This window comes from Octopus bimaculoides, chromosome 7, assembly GCF_046866305.1.
Source record: "Octopus bimaculoides isolate indiv1 chromosome 7, ASM4686630v1, whole genome shotgun sequence".
Classification (NCBI taxonomy): Eukaryota; Metazoa; Mollusca; class Cephalopoda; order Octopoda; family Octopodidae; genus Octopus; species Octopus bimaculoides.
This window is the reverse complement of record NC_142934.1, coordinates 106200419-106220089: the sequence shown is the minus strand read 5'-3', so window position 1 is coordinate 106220089 and position 19671 is coordinate 106200419. Positions and strand designations below refer to the sequence as shown.

At 37.9% G+C, this 19671-nt stretch overlaps 2 protein-coding genes and 1 long non-coding RNA gene across 6 annotated transcripts in view; 2 read left to right on the top strand and 1 right to left on the bottom strand.

The window, feature by feature from the left end:
* LOC106876061 (tryptophan 2,3-dioxygenase) overlaps window positions 1-2133 on the bottom strand; it is a 95069-nt gene extending 92936 nt beyond the window's left edge. The window contains exon 1 of one of the 2 annotated variants that reach the window (XM_089355762.1): window positions 1269-2133. The gene's annotated coding sequence lies outside the window, so the exon portion shown is untranslated. The remainder of the gene's footprint in view (window positions 1-1268) is intronic. The other variant, XM_089355763.1, reaches the window with a different exon arrangement.
* A 3753-nt stretch (window positions 2134-5886) lies between these two features.
* On the top strand, window positions 5887-12535 carry LOC149134876 (uncharacterized). Its single transcript, XR_016242713.1, has 2 exons — window positions 5887-7702; window positions 10754-12535. It is a non-coding gene; the product is annotated as an uncharacterized LOC149134876 (long non-coding RNA).
* A 5926-nt stretch (window positions 12536-18461) lies between these two features.
* Window positions 18462-19671, top strand: part of LOC106876073 (uncharacterized) — a 143285-nt gene continuing 142075 nt past the window's right edge. For all 3 annotated transcript variants that reach the window (XR_016242711.1, XR_016242712.1, XM_014924478.3), the window contains exon 1: window positions 18462-18587. The gene's annotated coding sequence lies outside the window, so the exon portion shown is untranslated. The remainder of the gene's footprint in view (window positions 18588-19671) is intronic.

Here is a 19671-nt window from a genome sequence, read left to right as displayed (position 1 = left end):
GGGCACACAAATCGCGCCTTCAAACAGGGTCGGAATGCCGTGGATACAGTCAAGAGCCGCAATCTATACGGTAATTTTGTCATGAAGCTTGCGCATCCATTTTCACATACACGACTCACTTCCGAGCAGTTTACATAATTGCAAGTGATATATATGAGGAGCTACAAATTAAGGTAAACATAAATGCATGCGTTACTCGCTTTGTTTTGGATTAACAATATTCCTGTTTTTTTTTTCTTTAATCGAGATAGCTGATTTACTACCACATTAACATTTTAACGGTCTTTAAACAGAAAATTACTTTCTGAAGCAGATAATGCATTACATATTTTCAAGGTATTGCTAATATATATATATATATATATATATATATAGGCACAGGAGTGGCTGTGTGTGGTAAGTAGCTTGCTTACGAACCACATGGTTCCGGGTTCAGTCCCACTGCATGGAACCTTGGGCAAGTGCCTCCTACTATAGCCTCGAGCCGACCAAAGCCTTGTGAGTGGATTTGGTAGACGGAAACTGAAAGAAGCTTGTCGTATATATGTATGTACATGTGTGTGTAACTGTTCGAAATGGTCGTGACTTCTGCTACTTGACTGATGAAAGAAAGCCAAAAATGTCCCGTCTTTTTTTTGCCTGTCCTTCTGATTGTTGTTTCTCTTGTCTGCCTTTGTGTTGTCTATCTGTCCTAACGTTTTAATGCCCTCTCGTTCCATTTATATATATATATATATATATATATATATATATATATATATAGGGCAGGCTTCCACATAGTTTCCATCTTACAAATTCACTCACAAACAATGATTGTCCTGATGCAGAAAGTGTTGTGCAGTGGGACTGAATCCGAAACCGCGCGGTTACAAAGCAAACTTCTTAACCACACTAACAGCCGTGTCTACACCTTAGTAAATTAAAAACAATAGCGCGATCTTTCCTTAACATTAACCTTACTCCGGGTGCTGGTAACCCACGCTACGCCATTGCGTATATTACAAATGTGAATAACTAAGATATATAACTTCTTTAATATATATATATATATATATATATATATATATATATATATATATATATAAAAGAACAATAGTATAACAAGGGAAAGTATTTATTTTAGTAGAGGACAAAATGTATAACCACATATCAGAAACTACCGTTAAAACGTGATAACCCATATTTCGTAAGAGACTACAATATTAGAACATTTATGTTCGCTGGCGATAGATTAAAATAATTATAAGTTAAAAGTATAAGGTACTTACTTTAATCACACAGGAATTAATCCTTTGGAATAGTTTCACGAAGTTGTCCCAAAATAATATGAGCACAGATAAAATGAATAATGTCAATCAAAATATGCGTGATTCAAGACTAATTTGAATAGTTATGATGATACATTTAATGGTTGCTTTTTACAAGGTCAATCTGTAACTTTTTCCTTTTTTCCGTGTTTTCTTTTTTCTTTAAAATCAATACCTATAAAACGTGATTATTTAAATTTTTACAAATGTGCTCACGTGTTTTCCCAAAGAGTCCAATCTCTGAAATTATGATTGGTGCATTTAACTCTTCAAGAATTAAAGAAAGAAACTGGAATGATTACGATGCGGCAGACAATATATTGACTGATTGGTTTTCTGTGGTTATTTCTGGTTACTTTTCTTTAATGTGATGTTACTTCGTTGCCATTTGAATGTTCTTAAACGAAAAAAAAAATAAACCCCTTTTTGCAGAGATGAATAAAAAAAAATATCGCTAACGAAAAGAAAATGTGCTAGGATAGGGAACAACCTATCAACTGTAGAGATTAAAGTACTCACTTCAACTGTTGAAACCCGATTATTTTTAAAGACAATCCTCTACCTAGGAGAAGTGCCAGCAGCAAGTACAACTATATTAGTTATTACTACTCTTACTTACACCCCTATTCGAAATTTTAGAAGAGTCACTACCACTGTCATTATGTCTACTATCACCACCACTACCATCACCACCACCAACAACAACAAAAACAATACCAACAACAACAACACCAACAGCAGCACACTGCAGAAGATAATACTGATTGTTAATTACTACTACCCCATGATAAATGCAACAGCAGCTTGTGTATGAAAAGGACAATTGATGTCGAAGTAAAGTTCTGATCCTCCTCATTAAACAGATGGGACTAATAATGAAGCTGTTTCTTTTCTTTTTTTTAATTTTTGTTTTAATTCTAATTTTAATTTTAATTTTAATTTTTTAATATTAACATTTTGTTCAAACAATTATATGTATTTTACTCGTTCGTTTATAGAGTTTTTTTTTTCTTTCTTTCTAATAGGTCTACTGACGTCAAAAGCGCATCGCTTCCCTGAGTCACTAATAAAGACAAAAGAAATAAGGAAAATTAGATAGATAAAAATTACTTTTATAACCGTTTAATATTCAATGGATTACTTTTGTTATATTTGTTAACAATTACCTCTAATTATTGCATTTCCATTTGAGCATGTTTGATCAAACAGATATGCATTCGTTTGACTTAATCCAATTTCAGTGAACGGCGCAGGCATGGCTGTGTGGTAAGTAGCTTGCTTACCAGCCACATGCTTCCGGGCTCAGTTCCACTGCGTAGCACCTTGGGCACGTGTCTTCTACCGTAGCCTCGGGCCGACCAAAGCCTTGTGAAAGGATTTGGTAGACGGAAACTGATAGAAGCCTGCTGTGTATGTATATATAAGTCAGACGGCGTATCAGCAGAATCACTTGGGGCGTTAGATTAAATACTTCGTTGTAGCCATTTTTGTTATTTGCGTTCTATCTTCAAATTCCGCTTTGGTGCCGATAGCTGTGGCTCATCAGCTAATCACAAGAGCACCCCGTCCAAGCTATACAAAAGCCAGCACGGACTTGTTGGCCTTAAACCAACATAGTTTTATGAAGCGGGGTTCATCAGAGGGGGCGAAAACAGCTGGCTGGTTGTATGTGTGTGTGTGTGTGTGTGAGCGCACGTGAGTGTGTGTCTGTGACGGCCAACGTTATACACTGATGATTTGATGTAATGAGCACACACGCTTTGTAGCATTTCTTCCGTCCTTGTCGCACAGACACTTAGAACAGTGAATTGTATCGACCTCAATACTTTGCTTGTACTTTACTTTATCGACCCTGGAAAGAATATTAAATCAGAATGTAAAGAACTAGAAGTAATTCCGCAAAGCATTTTTGTCCCAAAGCTCTTGCGATTCTACCAATCCACCCCTCTTATTCTTTTCTACTCTAAACACAAGACCCGAAATTTTTGAAGAGGGAGCCAGTCGATTAGATCGACCCCAGTACGCAACCGGTACTTAATTTATCGACCCCGAAAGGACGAAAGGCAAAGTCGACCTCAGTGGAATTTGAACTCAGAACTTAAAGAGAGACGAAATACCGCTAAGAATTTCGCCCGGCGTGTTAACGTTTCTGCCAGCTCGCGGCCTTTAAATATTCTTTTCTACTCTAGGCACCAGGCTTTGATAATTTTTTGGTGGGAAGGTGAATAGTCGATTACATCGACTCCAGTGCATAACTGGTGCTTATTTCATCGACCCTGAAAGGATGAAAAGCAAAGTCGACCTCGGCGGAATTTGAACTCAGAACGTAAAGACAGATAAAATACCTATTTCTTTACTGCCCGCAAGGGGCGTTTATAGGAAAAATATAATTAATTGAATCGATTAATAATCTATCACCAGTAGTAAGTAAAGGCATGCAAGATTACAGGTGCAATATATGTTGTGCATTACAAGTAATACCATTGAGTAAGTTATTAGGTAAAAGATTCATCATAATTTATTTCCAAAAACTGAGTACGTGACACAAAACACAACTGCATGCACTTAAGGTAAATGAAAGTGGGTCTTGTGCTGCAAACGAAAAATACACATTGAATAGAAAATAAAAGAGAAGAGGAGACGATAAAAGAGGATGCGAGTCTGCTTATGTAGCCTTATTCTTTTATGACAATAGCCGTTGCTTTTTATGAAGCCTACATCTATTTAATTACTTATAATTATACATATTTTATAAATCTCATCGTGCTCTATATTACCAGACACGCATACTTACACACACACACACACACACAAATAAAGAGAAATATTTTGAAAACAAAAGCATCAAGGCATTAGCAAGAAATAACGAAAATAATTCAATACAAATAATGACACCAAGCATTTCCGTTCTAGGTAACTGACCTAATAAGACAGCCAGTCCAGAAGCGGAGGTCGGTGGAAGCTCTAAAAAAATGTGAAGTAATGAGAGTATACTATATTGTATCTATGAGGCTGAATGAGGCAAATCTACCAATGATACTGCAGGAAATGCTAACATACGAGTATTTCATGTGATGGACATGATATCGTTTATTAATCGAAGTTGCAGCCCTGACGCTGTTGAACAATGGTTAGCTAAACCAAACAAAATTAAAAGATTGAAATGACTAGACGCAGAAAAGTCTCCATTAAATAAAATTGGGATTAGGTAATAAAAATTTAGAAATATCTCATTATTTTACACACAGCTTACACTGCCGAGTGTTCCCTTCAGCAGCTCTCAATTGGAGCTAGTAATGATTTCTACAATTACTGGTAGTATCGCTCCCTCCATTTGTATTAAACAACATTGATGCCACCAAAAGTGTTGGTTTATTTAACCCACACATGAACAACAGAAGATAATGAAACAACTGTTTTCATTTTACTACTCGTTGGGAATTTGTTCTTTGTTCTCAGCTTCGGCCTTTCCTTTACATAGCTCTGATGAAGCATTTTCTACTTGTCTCTCTAATTTATGTATCACTGCTCTGTTTTCCTTCGTAACCAGCCGAATAAATATAGTTACAAACTTTCGACATCTTACCTATACTGGAAGAACTGTACTCTGCCATCCTCCTGCATTACACGGCTCACTGAGTACTCAGTAATGTAGCTGGGAGTAGAGGAGCTGCCCACTCCTGGTGACGCTTTTACGGAGGCGACACTTTTGCGTCTGCTGTATAAGCCTGTATAGGCTGAGGTCCAGGAAAGAGACAAACTAAAGGACTGCCTGGACAGTACACACTCTAGCTTCGAATCTATATACTTCATATTTTAGGCCATCCCTTTGATGTGCCCACCCATCATTGCTTTCCTAAAGCACTGTCAACACGACATTCAGGAATTTTCTCCTCACATCAGATCATACCATAAGGTCAGGGCGTAACTATGTTATTGCAATGCGGTCTGGGATCATGAACGCTTTCTTCAAATCCTCCTTCCAGTTATGAACAACATACAGAAGTCTGGGTATCAGCTTTGTTTTGTTTTATGTTCCTGCGACGCTTTTTACTCAGATTAAAAAGAGATACAAAATCCTAACAGCTATGAGATACAAAATTAGGAGACATTGGAAAAGATATTTGATTAAATTTATTTTCAAAAGAATAAAAGCTGAATAGATTAAAACCACTACATTTCGTCAAACTTATGAATGTGCCAAGCAATAAAATTCATAGGTTATCATTGGTATACTTCCAACAAAGAATAAAATATGCATCCACCAATCTGGTCAGCGTCGTGACGGACTGATTCGGTGTGTTTTTTCTTATCTGTCTCCAGCGAGAAATTTTCCCCATGATAAAATATTGTGAATGGCTTACTTACGGGTTCGAATATGCTTCAAGCATATTTGAACTGGTAATGAGTATGGATTTATACACATCACTGCTTAGCGTTTTCGTCCCGTAAATATGTATCATGAAATAATTAGGGAAAATTCAAAATAAAACAATTAGAGCAAGTGTACAGAAATGGAGTAAAATATTAGTATAAGAATTAAAGTAAGTGTCGCCAAAATTCATTATCACTAATTTGTACGAAAGAAGAAGCAAATGCTGATATCAAGAGATAATTTGGGTCTAGTCTGTGTCGCTCTTAGGACAAACATAGGCCATCGTGTTATCGCGGGCACGATAAACTACACAAGCGCAAAATGAAACCCCAAATGAAAAAATAACCTGAAACCACATGGTTGCGCAACGAGATTTTTACCCATACAACCACTACAGAAAATTTATATAATTAATTTGGAAAGCAAAGTTTCGGTTATGAAACATTTTTTTATGAACATAGTGGACGAATGCTAGAAAACGAAGAAAAAAAAAGCAACAAGCTCGTACACTTCTAGAATGAAGGGGAAAAAAGAAAATAGTATTTCATAGACAGATGAATGTAAATGAAAAATTCTTGTACTGGATAAAACATTGGTTTAAATTATATCCATTTATAAATTAACTTCAATACTACACATAAACATAGGATTGTCTACCACAATGAATTAGAATTCTAAAACATCAAAAGACACACCAACCAAAATAATTGCTGTCCAATTAGATATTTGTTAACAATACAATTTTTAAATATTTTACAAAATAACACAGAATATGTTCAAACTTGGTAAAAAAAAATTAGGTCTATCTGGTGCGTTTTCAACTTCAAGGGCTTCGGTCTGTATATACTCCCAAGCGCAGTTTTTCACAATATTTTGTCGTTTGCTTCATAAAATGCATTCTTCTTTGTCTAGTGGAAAAACCTGATGACATCAGCCGCAATGTGGGCTGAATTCCGTCTGTTTGTTACAGAGTACATGTATACACCTTGGTTGCAGGTGCATCTTTTCTTTTATTTCTTTTATTTGGTTCAGTCATTGGTCTGTGGCCATGCTGGAGCACCACCTTGAAGGGTTTAGTCGAACAAATTGACCTCAGTACTTATTTTTAACTTTGGTATTTATTTTACCTGTGTCTTTTGCCGAACCGCTATGTTACGAGATCGAAAACAAACCAACACCGGTTGTCAAGCGGTGGAAGTGAGGGCAAAGACAAAGGCGCACGTGCGCACACGCACGCTCTCACACACACACATACGCCGGGCTTCCACGCAGTTTCAGTCTACCAAATTCACTCATAAGGCATTAGTCAACCCGGGGCTATAGTAGAAAACTCTTTTCCAAAGTGTTGCGTCGTGACATTGAACCCGAAACCGCGTAATCGCAAGGCGAGTTTCCAAACCACACAGCCATGTCTGAGACATAATGAACTTGCCGTCAATTATAACAAACTTATGCCTCGATAACAACTAGAAAGCACGATTATTTCATTTTGGGTCCAATATGGTTGGGTCCAATGTGGTTTTGGGTCTCACGTAAAAGAGGAAAAGTATCCAGGTATAATATCCAGCCCATCTCATCAGCTCGGGGGCCACCATGTGTCTGAAGTAATGGAACCTTAAGACTGAGCTTGATTGTTAAAAGTTCTTAGATCCTCCAGTGCTGTCATCACAACGTACAAACGAGCCTTCTCCAAGCATTCTGATTGCTCGCTTTCCTCTTACCTCCACTCGGGCCGGCTGCCATCGCTATCATTTCGTCTGAAACGTACTCTTCCTTGGTCTTCCTTCCTCATTTCAGAGTCCACTTCATCACGGTGGTAGTATGTCTCTCCCGGTTTGGAAGAGGCGCCTTAAAATTGGATTATCTCACTGTCTTGTGAAATAGATTCTTGTAAGACTAAAAGAATTTCTGGAAATGCCCAACTCCACAAACAAAAAACAATCCGAATATGACAGCTTCGTTATTTGCTGGATAATCTAAGGCACCCGGAGCACTGCATCTCTTACCAGAAGCGTAAAACGTAAGCATGAAATCCGTGAAATATAGACAAAATATTTGCTTGATACTGTATATAATATTTATGATTTCTTCAATAGAAAAAACTAATTTATAAGTAACTATTACGTTTATGATACTTGAGAATAATATATCTGTTTGGTGCTGGGCGGCGAGCTAATAGAATCGTTAGCATGCCGATGAAATGCTGAGCGACATTTTGTCTGTTTTTACATTTTCAGTTCAAATACCGCCGAGATCGGCTTTGCCTTTCATCCTTTCGAGGTCGATTACGTAAGTACCAGTTAGGCACTGGGGTCAATGTAATCGACTGCCCCACCGCCCAGAAGCTGCTAGGCTTATGCCAAAATTTGAAACCAATATCTCTGTTTGCTGGTATTAATGGATTTCTTCTCCAGCTTCTGAATAATCTAGTCTAAGAATTTAAGAGAAAGATATTTCCCACGCATAACAGAAAACTTTTAATATGAGATGAAACAATTGTCTTGTGATGTATATATGCGATTATTACACCAAAAATTGGTTCCCACATGCCTGTGTACAATTATTGTTCCGATTAATTAAGTATTGTTGCAGTTTCAAAAGACTTGTCAGTGCAGTTTTATATACGTCAGATTTCTTTGTATTTGTGGAAAGATTTTTGCATTGGAGTAGTCTATTCAATTTAAGTAGCAAAGACCTCGAAAGATAAAATAATAGCTCGTATGTGAATAAATTCTTTCCAATATTCTGTTCTACTACAGATGTGTTATTATTTTAACAGTACATAACGCCCACATCCAATATGAAACAGTAGCACTAGAGTATAACTTGAGTGAGGATGAAGTCAGTGTACAAACTCTATGACTGAATGGGATTATAACAGAAGAATAGTAGCGCGTATTCGTAGAACTGAGTTGATTCTATTCCTGTAATGTATCCTAGTTGTGAATGAAATTAGAATAGAGGGTACATTTTCACAAAACTAAATCATATTCAGTTTTCTTACTGAAAATTATTTAATGTTAAGAAATTACATTAGAATGAGGCGAATTGCAGTGTTACAAGGCGGTGGAAAATTATTCATAGAAAATATTTTTAATATGACTTCAACGTAAAGTAATTCTATAAATTTCTAGACTAAAGTTTTAAGTTTATCAATTTCACCCAGTTCTAACCAATGGGGGACTCACTACATATCATTAGACCTTCTGGAGTTATCTAGAGCATATTGGACAAGGTAGTCTTGTATGTACAAAAATATGGTTGGAAAATCTTTGATCACATTCTTCTCACTTGATCACAGAACTGTCTGGGACTGATCAAAAAGCTGATAGCAACATCAACTGCAACAACTTCACACCATAAAGTCATTTTAAATAAAATGTAACTGCTTTCTGAAATAGGATAAAAATAAATACTTCCAATTATGAAAACCACTGCAAACGGTAGAAACCTAGACAGAATTTTTTTATTATTATCCAGAGATCCAAAGAACCTGGGGGTTGTACATGAAGCATGGATTTTTTTTTTTAAATTCAAAAAGAACCTTGTCTTTCTGCTGTCCAAGATCCCAAGTGAGTCTATATCACGGTAAGAAAATCAAATAAGAGCAATAATATTAAAATAGCTCAGTCATCAAAATCCAACCATTTGAGGATGACCTTTGAAACATTGATAATGGGGGTGCCAAGCGGAGTCACAACCTTTGGGCTGGAGCGCATAAAGGAAGAGAAAGGAAAAGAAGTACAGCAACCATACACCATGGCCTCCGAAACAAGTGGGAGACGAGTAGAATTTTCCTCAGACTGGAGACTTGGATCAGGTGCTTGCAACAAAGTAAGCCCCACCAAAGGCAGCCATGGACCAGGTGATGATGTTAAACAGGGCGTTAGATAAAAATCTATTAAATAAATTCAGCCCTCGTAATTCTCAATACAAATCTTGTCTGCAACAGCTTTACCCTTTGCTCCATTCTCATTAAAGAAAAATACCGCCAGGTATGACACCTTTAAAGTCACGTAAACATTCGAATATGAATAATTATTAACCTGATTGGTGTAAGGTGGTGAACTTGTTGAATCGTTAGTACGCCGGGCAAAATGCTTAGCGGCATTTCGTCTGTCTTTAGACTGACTTTGCCTTTCACCCTTTCGGGATCGATAAAATAAGTAATAGTTGCTGACTGGGGTCGAGGTAATCGAGTTGCACCCCAACCCTGTAATCGCTGACCTTGTGCCAAAATTAAAAATCAATATTATTTTGATAGCTGTAAGGTGACCAACTGACAAAATCGTTACAGCGCTGAACAAAATGCTTAGCGACATTTTTTCCGACTTTACTTTCTGAGTTCAAATTCTCTCGAGGTTGACTTTGCCTTTCATCTTTTCGTGGTCAATAAAATAAGTACCAAATATATTAATTTCAAATATTGGCACAAGGCCAGCAATTTCGGGGGAAGCGATAAGTCGATTAAATCGACCCCAGTTTTCAACTGATACTTATTTTATGGACCCCGAAATGCTGAAAAGTAAAGACCACCACGGCGGCATTTGAACCCGGAATGTAAAGACTGGTGAAATGCAGTTAAGCATTTTACCAGCTCGCCACCTCGCAATGTAAATAAATTAACTGCATATCGTGGGTGACCAGCAGTCTACTTCCACAAATGCTGGAAAACGATTCTGAATTTTAATAACAAACTTTTATCTCAACCTGTGAGAAACTGTGATGAAAGAAAAGAAAAATAAGTCTATGCACAAAAAGGACAAGGTCACTTTATTTTGAAACGTTGATATCTATTTCATGTGTTTTCATTAAACGTAACTATTTAGTATTCTTAGTCGGTTGTTTTTATTTAACATATTTAAAACGAAAACGAAAAAAGAGAAAGAGAAATACTGAAACATGATCCTGAAGGTTATTGAGGTTGCTATATCTTTGCTGTTGTTTTTAAGCATGTCTTGTATGCGCACACTTTAAAACGAACTTATCTGCTTGTTTATCTGTTCGTTGTCATCTAAATTCGTAATTTCTAAACCTGTTTTACATGATCTTTTTACATTACTTCCAAAAGCCACCCGCGTCTTCCCTGAAAGAATTATCATATCTGATTTACAGATAGTGCAACAGTAACAAACGCCTCCTCCAACAAAGGTGTGTGTTAAAAACACTCCCGAACATAAATTATTTGGACTACATACGGTTATTCGAAACGTGGCGGGGTAATACACCATTGTCAATAAGCCTTTACATTTAATTCACACCAAAGCATAAATCATTTGAGTTATATACAATTGTAGTAACGCCGTGCGCATGCGTAGTCTCACGCATGCGTGGAATTCAACATCCAAGCGTTTCCCGCTTTATTCTGTCTCTTTCGCGGCCGGCCGGCATGGAGCATGGACGTGTCTAGCTGTCTCTTTCTTGACTGACCAGCGATTGAGCAAGGACACACAGAAGGAATTTAATATAGGAAAGCAGGTGTACATCTAATGATGTATAACCCACTTCGCTATAGTGGTGACCCCGACTAAAGAACAAACGCGGCCATGGATTCTGGACTACCAACCAATAATACTATACGAGACGTCAAATTCATTTTTACACAGCGTCGTCTACTTGCTAAAAATAGCAGCAACATGCTCGTCACATGCGAACAATTTCATCTTAGGTTAAAAATTTCTTCAAGGTTTTCGCTAATGGTCGTACAGATTGTGTTTGTCGACCGTCTGTAAAGGCATACCTCTTCAAACACCATCATCACCAAGAAGCCTTTTCGCCACCAGCTTCGTTCAACCAAGATTACCACCGCGACGACAACAACAACCACTACCAACTACAAGCATTCCCCCGACGTCGCCAACAGTTTCAACAGGACATCATTACCACCACACATACAGAACACAGCTACAGCTATAAACCAGTTTCTGCGCCGACGTCTTCACCACCAATGTACTGTCTACCACAATGTCGTGCGCCAACAACCCCACCACCAGGGACACACCAATATCAACACACTCGGTTTTATCTTCACTGTATGAGTGGCATATCCACTCACGCACAACAGTCAGAGCTAGCCGACTAGGATATTTAGTACCAGGTAACAGGTCTCAACTAGCATCCGACGCTCAACTACAGCTCTGCTCACTGACCACGACTTCCTGCGTATTAGCATTCTAAATCTCCTTGTGTAACTTTTATAGGATATTCCGTACCAGGAAACACAAGTCCCAGCATCGACGCTCAACTACAGCTCTGCTCCTTTGACCACAACTTCCTGCGTATGGACATGCTATAATCTTGTGTAACTCTTATACGAACTGGATTTTTTTCTCTACAGACACTTTTACTATGTTCTGTGTTTTTTTTTTCTCTCTCACACACACATTTGTGCACTCATATATTTTCTTTCCTTTCAGAAACATTGCATGCATGTATCACACGAGTGTACATTTCATTTCTTTCATTTTTCTTTGTGTGTGTTTGTGCTACATCTTGTGGGTGGTTTTCAGTGGCCATCCTGCCTCAGGCGTTCCTCCAGAAAAAAAACTATATTATCGTGCGTTCCACACTGGCGAGGGGAGCCCTGTAATAACGCCGTGCGCATGCGTAGTCTCACGCATGCGTGGAATTCAACATCCAAGCGTTTCCCGCTTTATTCTGTCTCTTTCGCGGCCGGCCGGCATGGAGTATGGACGTGTCAAGCTGTCTCTCTCCATCTTTCGAACTCACGTCAGACAGCTCACATCAACATACCAACGTCCCAACAACCATGTTCTCACACACAGAAGGCGTCTCAACAACCAAGAGTAAAGCTGTCTATTTTCCACATTAAATAAATATTGTTGTGTTGATAGTTTGGAGTTCTGCGTTCCGTTCATTCTAATTTAATATAGGAAAGCAGGTGTACATCTAATGATGTATAACCCACTTCCCTATACAATTATCCGAAACACCCGCAGAAGCGACACCATGTTGTTTTTGACGAAAGAACTCATGAGTGAGGAGAGTTTGGTGATAGGGTGCATTGTCGTCGTGAAGAATCCAATTCTTCATGCTCCGCAGATCCAGTTGCTTCCGCTCTAAAACACTTCAAAACGTCACAGTAGAACTCTCAGTTGACGGTCTGGCCCTGAGGGATGAATTCTCGATGCACAATACCGCAGATATCGGAAAAAACGATAAGCATGGTCTTGATTGAGCTACGGCTCTGTCGTGCCTTCTTTGGTTGTGGAGATGAAGGGCTCTTCCATTGTGACGACTGCTGCCTCGTTTCAGGGTCGTACTCGTAAACTTTACTCGGATCTTTTTTAAAACGGGGGCCACATTTTTCATTAACGAAACACTTTGAAACTTGGAACACTGGTAGAATGTGTCATATAAAACATCTTTTTCTCTTAGTCTTCTTAAAAAAAAAAGAAATCCATAAGTTATTCCATGTTAAAGTTGTCGTATTTCTGTAATTTCAACCAATCACTGACGTCCATTCAGCCGATATACATTAAGTGCCGACTACATAAACAAACGATTCTGAAACAATTCTATCGGTTATAGGGTTAGGGTAAAACAGCAAATTTAAAAAGAAAAAAGCAAATAAAACGAAGAAAAAAAAAGAAAATGAAAAAAGCAAATAAAACGAAGCTATGGCTTAATCAGCCAAAGGAGTAAATATAAACAACTGAATACTTATCAGTGATTGGTTGAAATTATCGAAATAAGACAATTTTTTACATGAAATAAATTCGAATACAAAAATATTTTTCTGTTCTATAACACAAAATAGATAAGTATACGAAGTTTGAAAGTCTTTCGGTACCAAAAACACTACGTAAAACATTAATGAAAAATGTGGCCCCCGTTTTAAAAAAGATCCCTTTACTCTCGTTACTGGTGATGATCTTCGACATGAAGGCTGAGTTATTAGAGGCACGCCGACGGAAATCTTACAGACTCCGACGCGACGTTCTTTCTGTTCAGTGGTCAGTAGGCGGGAGCAAAATCACAGACTACCGCATACACATGATCACAAAACAAAAGTTTCACAACTTGCGAAGTAAATACAGCGATGTCACTTGGCACACTGCTTCATGAAGGTCACTGCTCACCCTCACTGCGCGTGCACCGTGCGCAGCCATTTGTTGGGTCGCTACAGAACTAATCCGAGAATGTTTTAATACCACCTCGCTTGTGCTCAGAGGGTGCAATGACATCAGGAATATTATGAAAGTGTGTTTATCACTTAGTGCCTATCAGTACTACATCTCAGGTGTCAGAAAAAACTGTGTAGACCCCTGTAATTTTACTATAGGCACAAGGCCTGAAATTTTAGACGAGGGTGTCTAGTCAGTTATATCGACTCCTGGTACTTATTTTATCGACCTCGAAAGAATAAGTCTATCTCGGCAAAATTTGAAGTCAGAACATAAAACCGAAAGAAATGCTACTAAGCATTTTGTTCGGTGCGAAGACGAGTCTGCGAGCTCGTCGCCTTAAGGTAATGTATAATTAGATTAATATTTAAGCCATCTTAAGACGGTGAGCTAGCAGAATCGTTAGCACGCCGGACAAAATGCTTAATAGCATTTCGTCTGTGTTTATGTTCTGTGTTCAGATTCGTCGACTTTGCTTTTCGTCCTACCGGGGTTCGATAAAATAAGTACCACTTGAGTACTGGGGTCGCTGTAATCGACTTATCCGCCACCTCACCCCGAAATTGCTGGCCCTGTGCCAAAATTTTAAACTAATACTTAGGCTATCTAAAATCACTTTATCCTCAAATTCTAATTTTTGGTCATCAGATTTATCTTTATATCTTGTAACGATGTCACTAGAAAATCCCGATTTGAATATTATAATGTAAAAGAAAATGGGTGCACCAACATAAAGATAAGTTGTTTGTATTTACCTTAGGCAAATAACCATTCATCTTAAAACACCTAACTGAGGAATAGCCATAGTTTGTCTTCAGAGCAGCAAATTTGTCTTAATTTGGAGGAAGCAGGAGGATTTGATTGATTTAGGTCGATTCTGGTTCTAGAACGTAAGTGCCAGTAAAAAATTTTGGACTATCTTATTTGATTATATCCGTCCTCAAAAGCTGAGGTCTTGCGCTTATTTAAGAAATTTATTATTGCTATTACGTCTTAAGGCTACGAGCTGGTAGTATTGTTAGAACACCGGACAAAATGCTTAGCGGCATTTTTTCCGGCTTTACGTTATGAGCTCTAATTTCGCTGAGGTCAACTCTACCTTTCAAACTTTCGGGATCGATGAAATAAGTACCAGTCAAATACTGAGGTCGATGTAATCGATTTAACTCTATCCTTATAACTGCTGGCCCTATACTAAAATTTGAAATCGTTTTTGGTTTCAAATTTTGGTACAAAGCCCTCCTCAACTATTTGAAATCGTTATTACTTTTACTTCTTAAAGCAAGGGGTGAGCTGGTAGAAGCGTCAGCACGCCATGCGAAGTGCTTCGCGGTATGTTGTTTGCCGCTACGTTCAGTGTTTCGTTTGCCGAGGTCAACTTTGCTTTCATCCTTTCGCGGTTGATGAAATAAGTACCAGTTACGCACTGGGGTCGATGTAATCGACTATCTTCCTTCTCCCACCACCAAAATTATCAAAGCCTTGTGCCTAGAGTAGAAATAGCTATTACTTCTTAAGGCAGCTAGCTGGTAAAATTGCTAAGGCTCAGGGCGAAATAATTATTGATATTTCTTCCAGTTTTCTGTTATGAGTTCAAATTCCATCCAGGTCGATTTTGCCTTTAATCCTTTCGGAGTAGATACACTAGCATAGCTAGAGTGTGTGTCGCCCTGGGCGGCCCTTCCGTTTCCGCCCCTGTATCCCACAAAAACACATATTGCCAACAGTAGACCCAAGCCATCGTGCATTTCAATGAGTTTTTTTTTTTGTCTTTTTTTGGTATAATATCGGGAATTATCGCATACTGTATTGTTTCAATAAAATCTATTCTGACTTATAGCCTACAACAGGGTGAAAAGTGCCGCCCCTTTAAAAGTACCGTCCGGAGTGGACCGCCACCACAACCCCAGCTATGTTAGTGATAATATAAATAAGTATCAGTGGAACTCTGGGGTCAATGTAATCGATTAGCACCCTCCTACAAAATTTCAAGCCTTGTTCCTAAAGTAGAAAGAAGTATTACCATTACTACTTGGACGGGGAGAGACAGAATTGGTAAAATATCGAAAAAGAAAATCCCCTTATGTTCTGAGTTCAAATCCAGCTGCGGTTAACTTTGGCTTTTACCCTACCGAGATCTTTAAAATAAGGTACCATTCAAGTAGCTGGGTGAACATAATCGAGTAACGCCCCACCCCGCCTTGAATTGCTGAACTCGTACCTAAATGAGTCATTATTGGTTTCAAATTTTAGCACAAGGCCTGCAAGTTCGGAGTAGGGGGTTAAGTCGTTTACCACGACTCAGTGTTCAACTGGTACTTATTTTATAGATACCGAGAGGAAAGAAAAATGAAGTCGATATCAGCGAAATTTGAACTCAGAACGTAAAGACGAACAAAATGCCGGCAGGCATTTTCGCCGGCGTGCTAACGACTCTGCCAACTCGCCACCTTATAAATTAGTTAATTTTACAACTGCTATTTAATTATGTACGCATTAGTGAGGATAAATGGTCATTTGCTTGACCTATCGACAATCAAAGTTATCGATCAGCGTGCGATTTGGCTATAAATTATTATTTTTTTCTTTTTTGTTAAGGCGGAACCACAGATTTTAATCATCCCCAGTATTCGGGTGATATTTATTTTATCGACCTTGGAAGTATGAAAGATAAAAACGATGTAAAATGCTGTAACTAAACACCACGTAAGATATTGACCCACCTCAAACGTGTCTGTCTATACACCATCCTTATCATTTGGTGTCATCTCTTAATTATATGGTTATGAATAAAGTTTCTTTTGTCATCACATAATGTCACAAAATATAAATTCAAGAAAGCCTATTAAAACATTAAGACTAAAGAGTACTTTTGGATAGATAGATGTCGTGTGACATCAATTTTGTATTTTCATAATACGTGACGACCTTCATGACGGCCAAAACAGCGAACACACGCTCGCACACACACACACACACACACACATGTCTTTGTGTGTGTGTGTGTGTGTTTATGCATGTAAGTCTTGTGCGTGGGTTCGTGCGCGCACGTCTGTGAGTATGAGTGTTTTGATTCAAGTATTGAAAATGTTTATTGCACTATACCAGGGGTCACCAAAGGGGGTCTGATGGACCCCTTAGGGGTCGGTGAGAAATTAAAAGGGGTCGATCATAGCCAAGGGGTCGAATGAGGGTCGGCGTGCGCAAGACCAGCTCACCCAGATGAACTACTTGAACTACTTAGTCAGCGCCATGCTCATCCCTCACAATGATGTTATCAATTTCAATAAAAGATCTTCCAGCAATTTGACACGTTTTTTTACATTTTCTAACCGTGAAAACAATTTCATAAAAATTGTAAGTTTAATACTGTATATTCGTACACTCTTCTACTCTTTTACTTGTTTCAGTCATTTGACTGCGGCCTTGCTGGAGCACCGCCTTTATAGTCGAGCAAATCGACCCCAGAGCTTATTCTTTGTAAGCCTAGTACTTATTCTATCGGACTCTTTTGCCGAACTGCTATGTTATGGGGATGTAAACACACCAGCATCGGTTGTCAAGCAATGCTGGGAGGACAAACAGACACACAAACACATTATATATATATATATATATATATATATATACATACAAGATGGGCTTCTTCCAGTTTCCGTCTACCAAATCCATTCACAAGGCTTTGGTTGGCCCGAGGCTATAGTAGAAGACACTTGCCCAAGGTACCACGCAGTGGGACTGAACCCAGGACCATGTGGTTGGTAAGCAAGCTACTTACCACACAGCCACTCCTGCTGCCAGCATCAGTACCCGGAACGCATTTAAGATATGGTATGGTAGAGTGGGGTATTAAGATATTTTAAATGAGGAGGGTGGTCCATGCGGAAGGAGAGGTGGCTAAAGGAGGAATCGAAGGTCGCAAACGCTTGGTGACCCCTGCTCTATACAAATATACAGACAAATGTATATGTATTGAATGTAACTGAAACAACACATCTCCCATCGTGATTAAATAAAGTTTCCTGATTTAGAGGCATTATCAATTCATATACTATCTATAATCGTCTCATCTTTTCCAGAGCGGTATTTTTAAAGAATATACTACCAGTTGAGATTTAGTGCTCGGGTTATGGTAGGGTTGATCGTGTGAATTTTCCGAGCCCTCTCCCTACCGCACCCCGCTTGTCAGCGCCCCCCCCCTTTTTTTTTTTTTCAAGTGTGTGCAGTGGCAAATAAACAAGTCGAAAATCAAAGAATTGTAATCGCTCATTGGTTTGTGGAATTAATGAGTATATACATATTTCACCAACCCACAGATGACGGTAACCCGGGTTATAACTAGATAAAATATATGGCCTTGAAAGTGATAGAACAAGCACCATAAAACGTGACCCACCGTACGGCGTCCCAAAATATTGACGTTCACCAAGTTCACATGAGGTAGTTGTTCTGATCGGCTCCGGTTCATGCAAAAATATGATTGTGAGTTATATTACCTGGAAAGATATTCTTCTTGAAAAGAAAGAAGGTTAAAAAAGATGCTCTTCCTCATCGGATTATATAATAAATAAATAAAAAAAGACATTGATTATCATCAATTCTGAACAAAAATTAAATAAAGAGGAGTTATCTGTTTCGCTTCGCTTATGTTCCTATTTCGTTTCAGCAGCGAATACATTACAAATTTTATAAAATCTTATCGCGCCAGTTTTGATTTACGACTTAATGTTTGAGTGTTAAATGTTAAATGTTATTTAGGTAAGATGGATTAATTATTTATATTATATCGTTGTATTAAAATGTGTCAACTGTTTGTTTTAAAAGTATTTTCATTTTAACTACAAATAAATTACTGATTGTCGATACGAACACACTTTTTAAACTGTTGAAATTTCTTTAGATGAGTTTTTTTACCAAAATATCTTGTTATAAACACTTGTTTACAGTTTTAATATACAGTAATTAAGTTAATTATTTGATTAATAATATTTGTCATGACAAGAACCGTTTTAGTATAGTCTATCATTTCATTTAAACAAGATTTATATTCGTGACACGTTGCTTATTCAACTGTTTACATCATGATTCTTCAATCGTTACCGAAATACTGTAACGATGTAATCGCGGTATCGTTATTGTTTGACGGGTTTCTGTTGACCACAAAGTCGTCATTGAAAAAGAATGGATGATTTTAATAGATCAGCTCACAGTATTTTAACAACTTGAGATTCGAAGAAGATTTTTAGCTTCTATCTACGCGGATCTATCTATAACTTGTTGCTTGTTATTTTCCATTATTCCTTGTGTAATTTTGTTATGTCTGGGGAGGTTATACTGTCTTAATGCCTTATTATCTCTTACCGGTTCGATTTCCACTCTTTTATTAAATTCTTTCTTCCAAATTCCAAAATTTTCGTTGCTTTTGCAGCCTTGTCAATGGATGTTGACTCATCCATTGACAAGGTTGCACAGAAGAAAAAATATAAATAATAAACGAGTGGAAATCGAACCGGTGAGTATGTTAGATAATAAAGCATTAAGACAATATGTCTCTCCCTAGACACAGCAAAATTTGTTTCAACACGAATTCACATAAAGAATCTTGCAAAACCAGATGCAAAAGCGAAGTAGAATAAACTCTAGCTTTATGTAATCATTTCACTGAAACAAATCAAATTAACTCCCCTTCATTAAAAGTTAATTATTTCGAAACATAAAACCACCTGTGTTGAACCAGTAATCTCTTCTCATAGAGAACTGCATGCGGTCTTCTTCTCCTCAACTGCACTCCTTTGGAAATTTAAACTTTTCCCTGTATTTCACCCTTTATTTTTAAGACTGG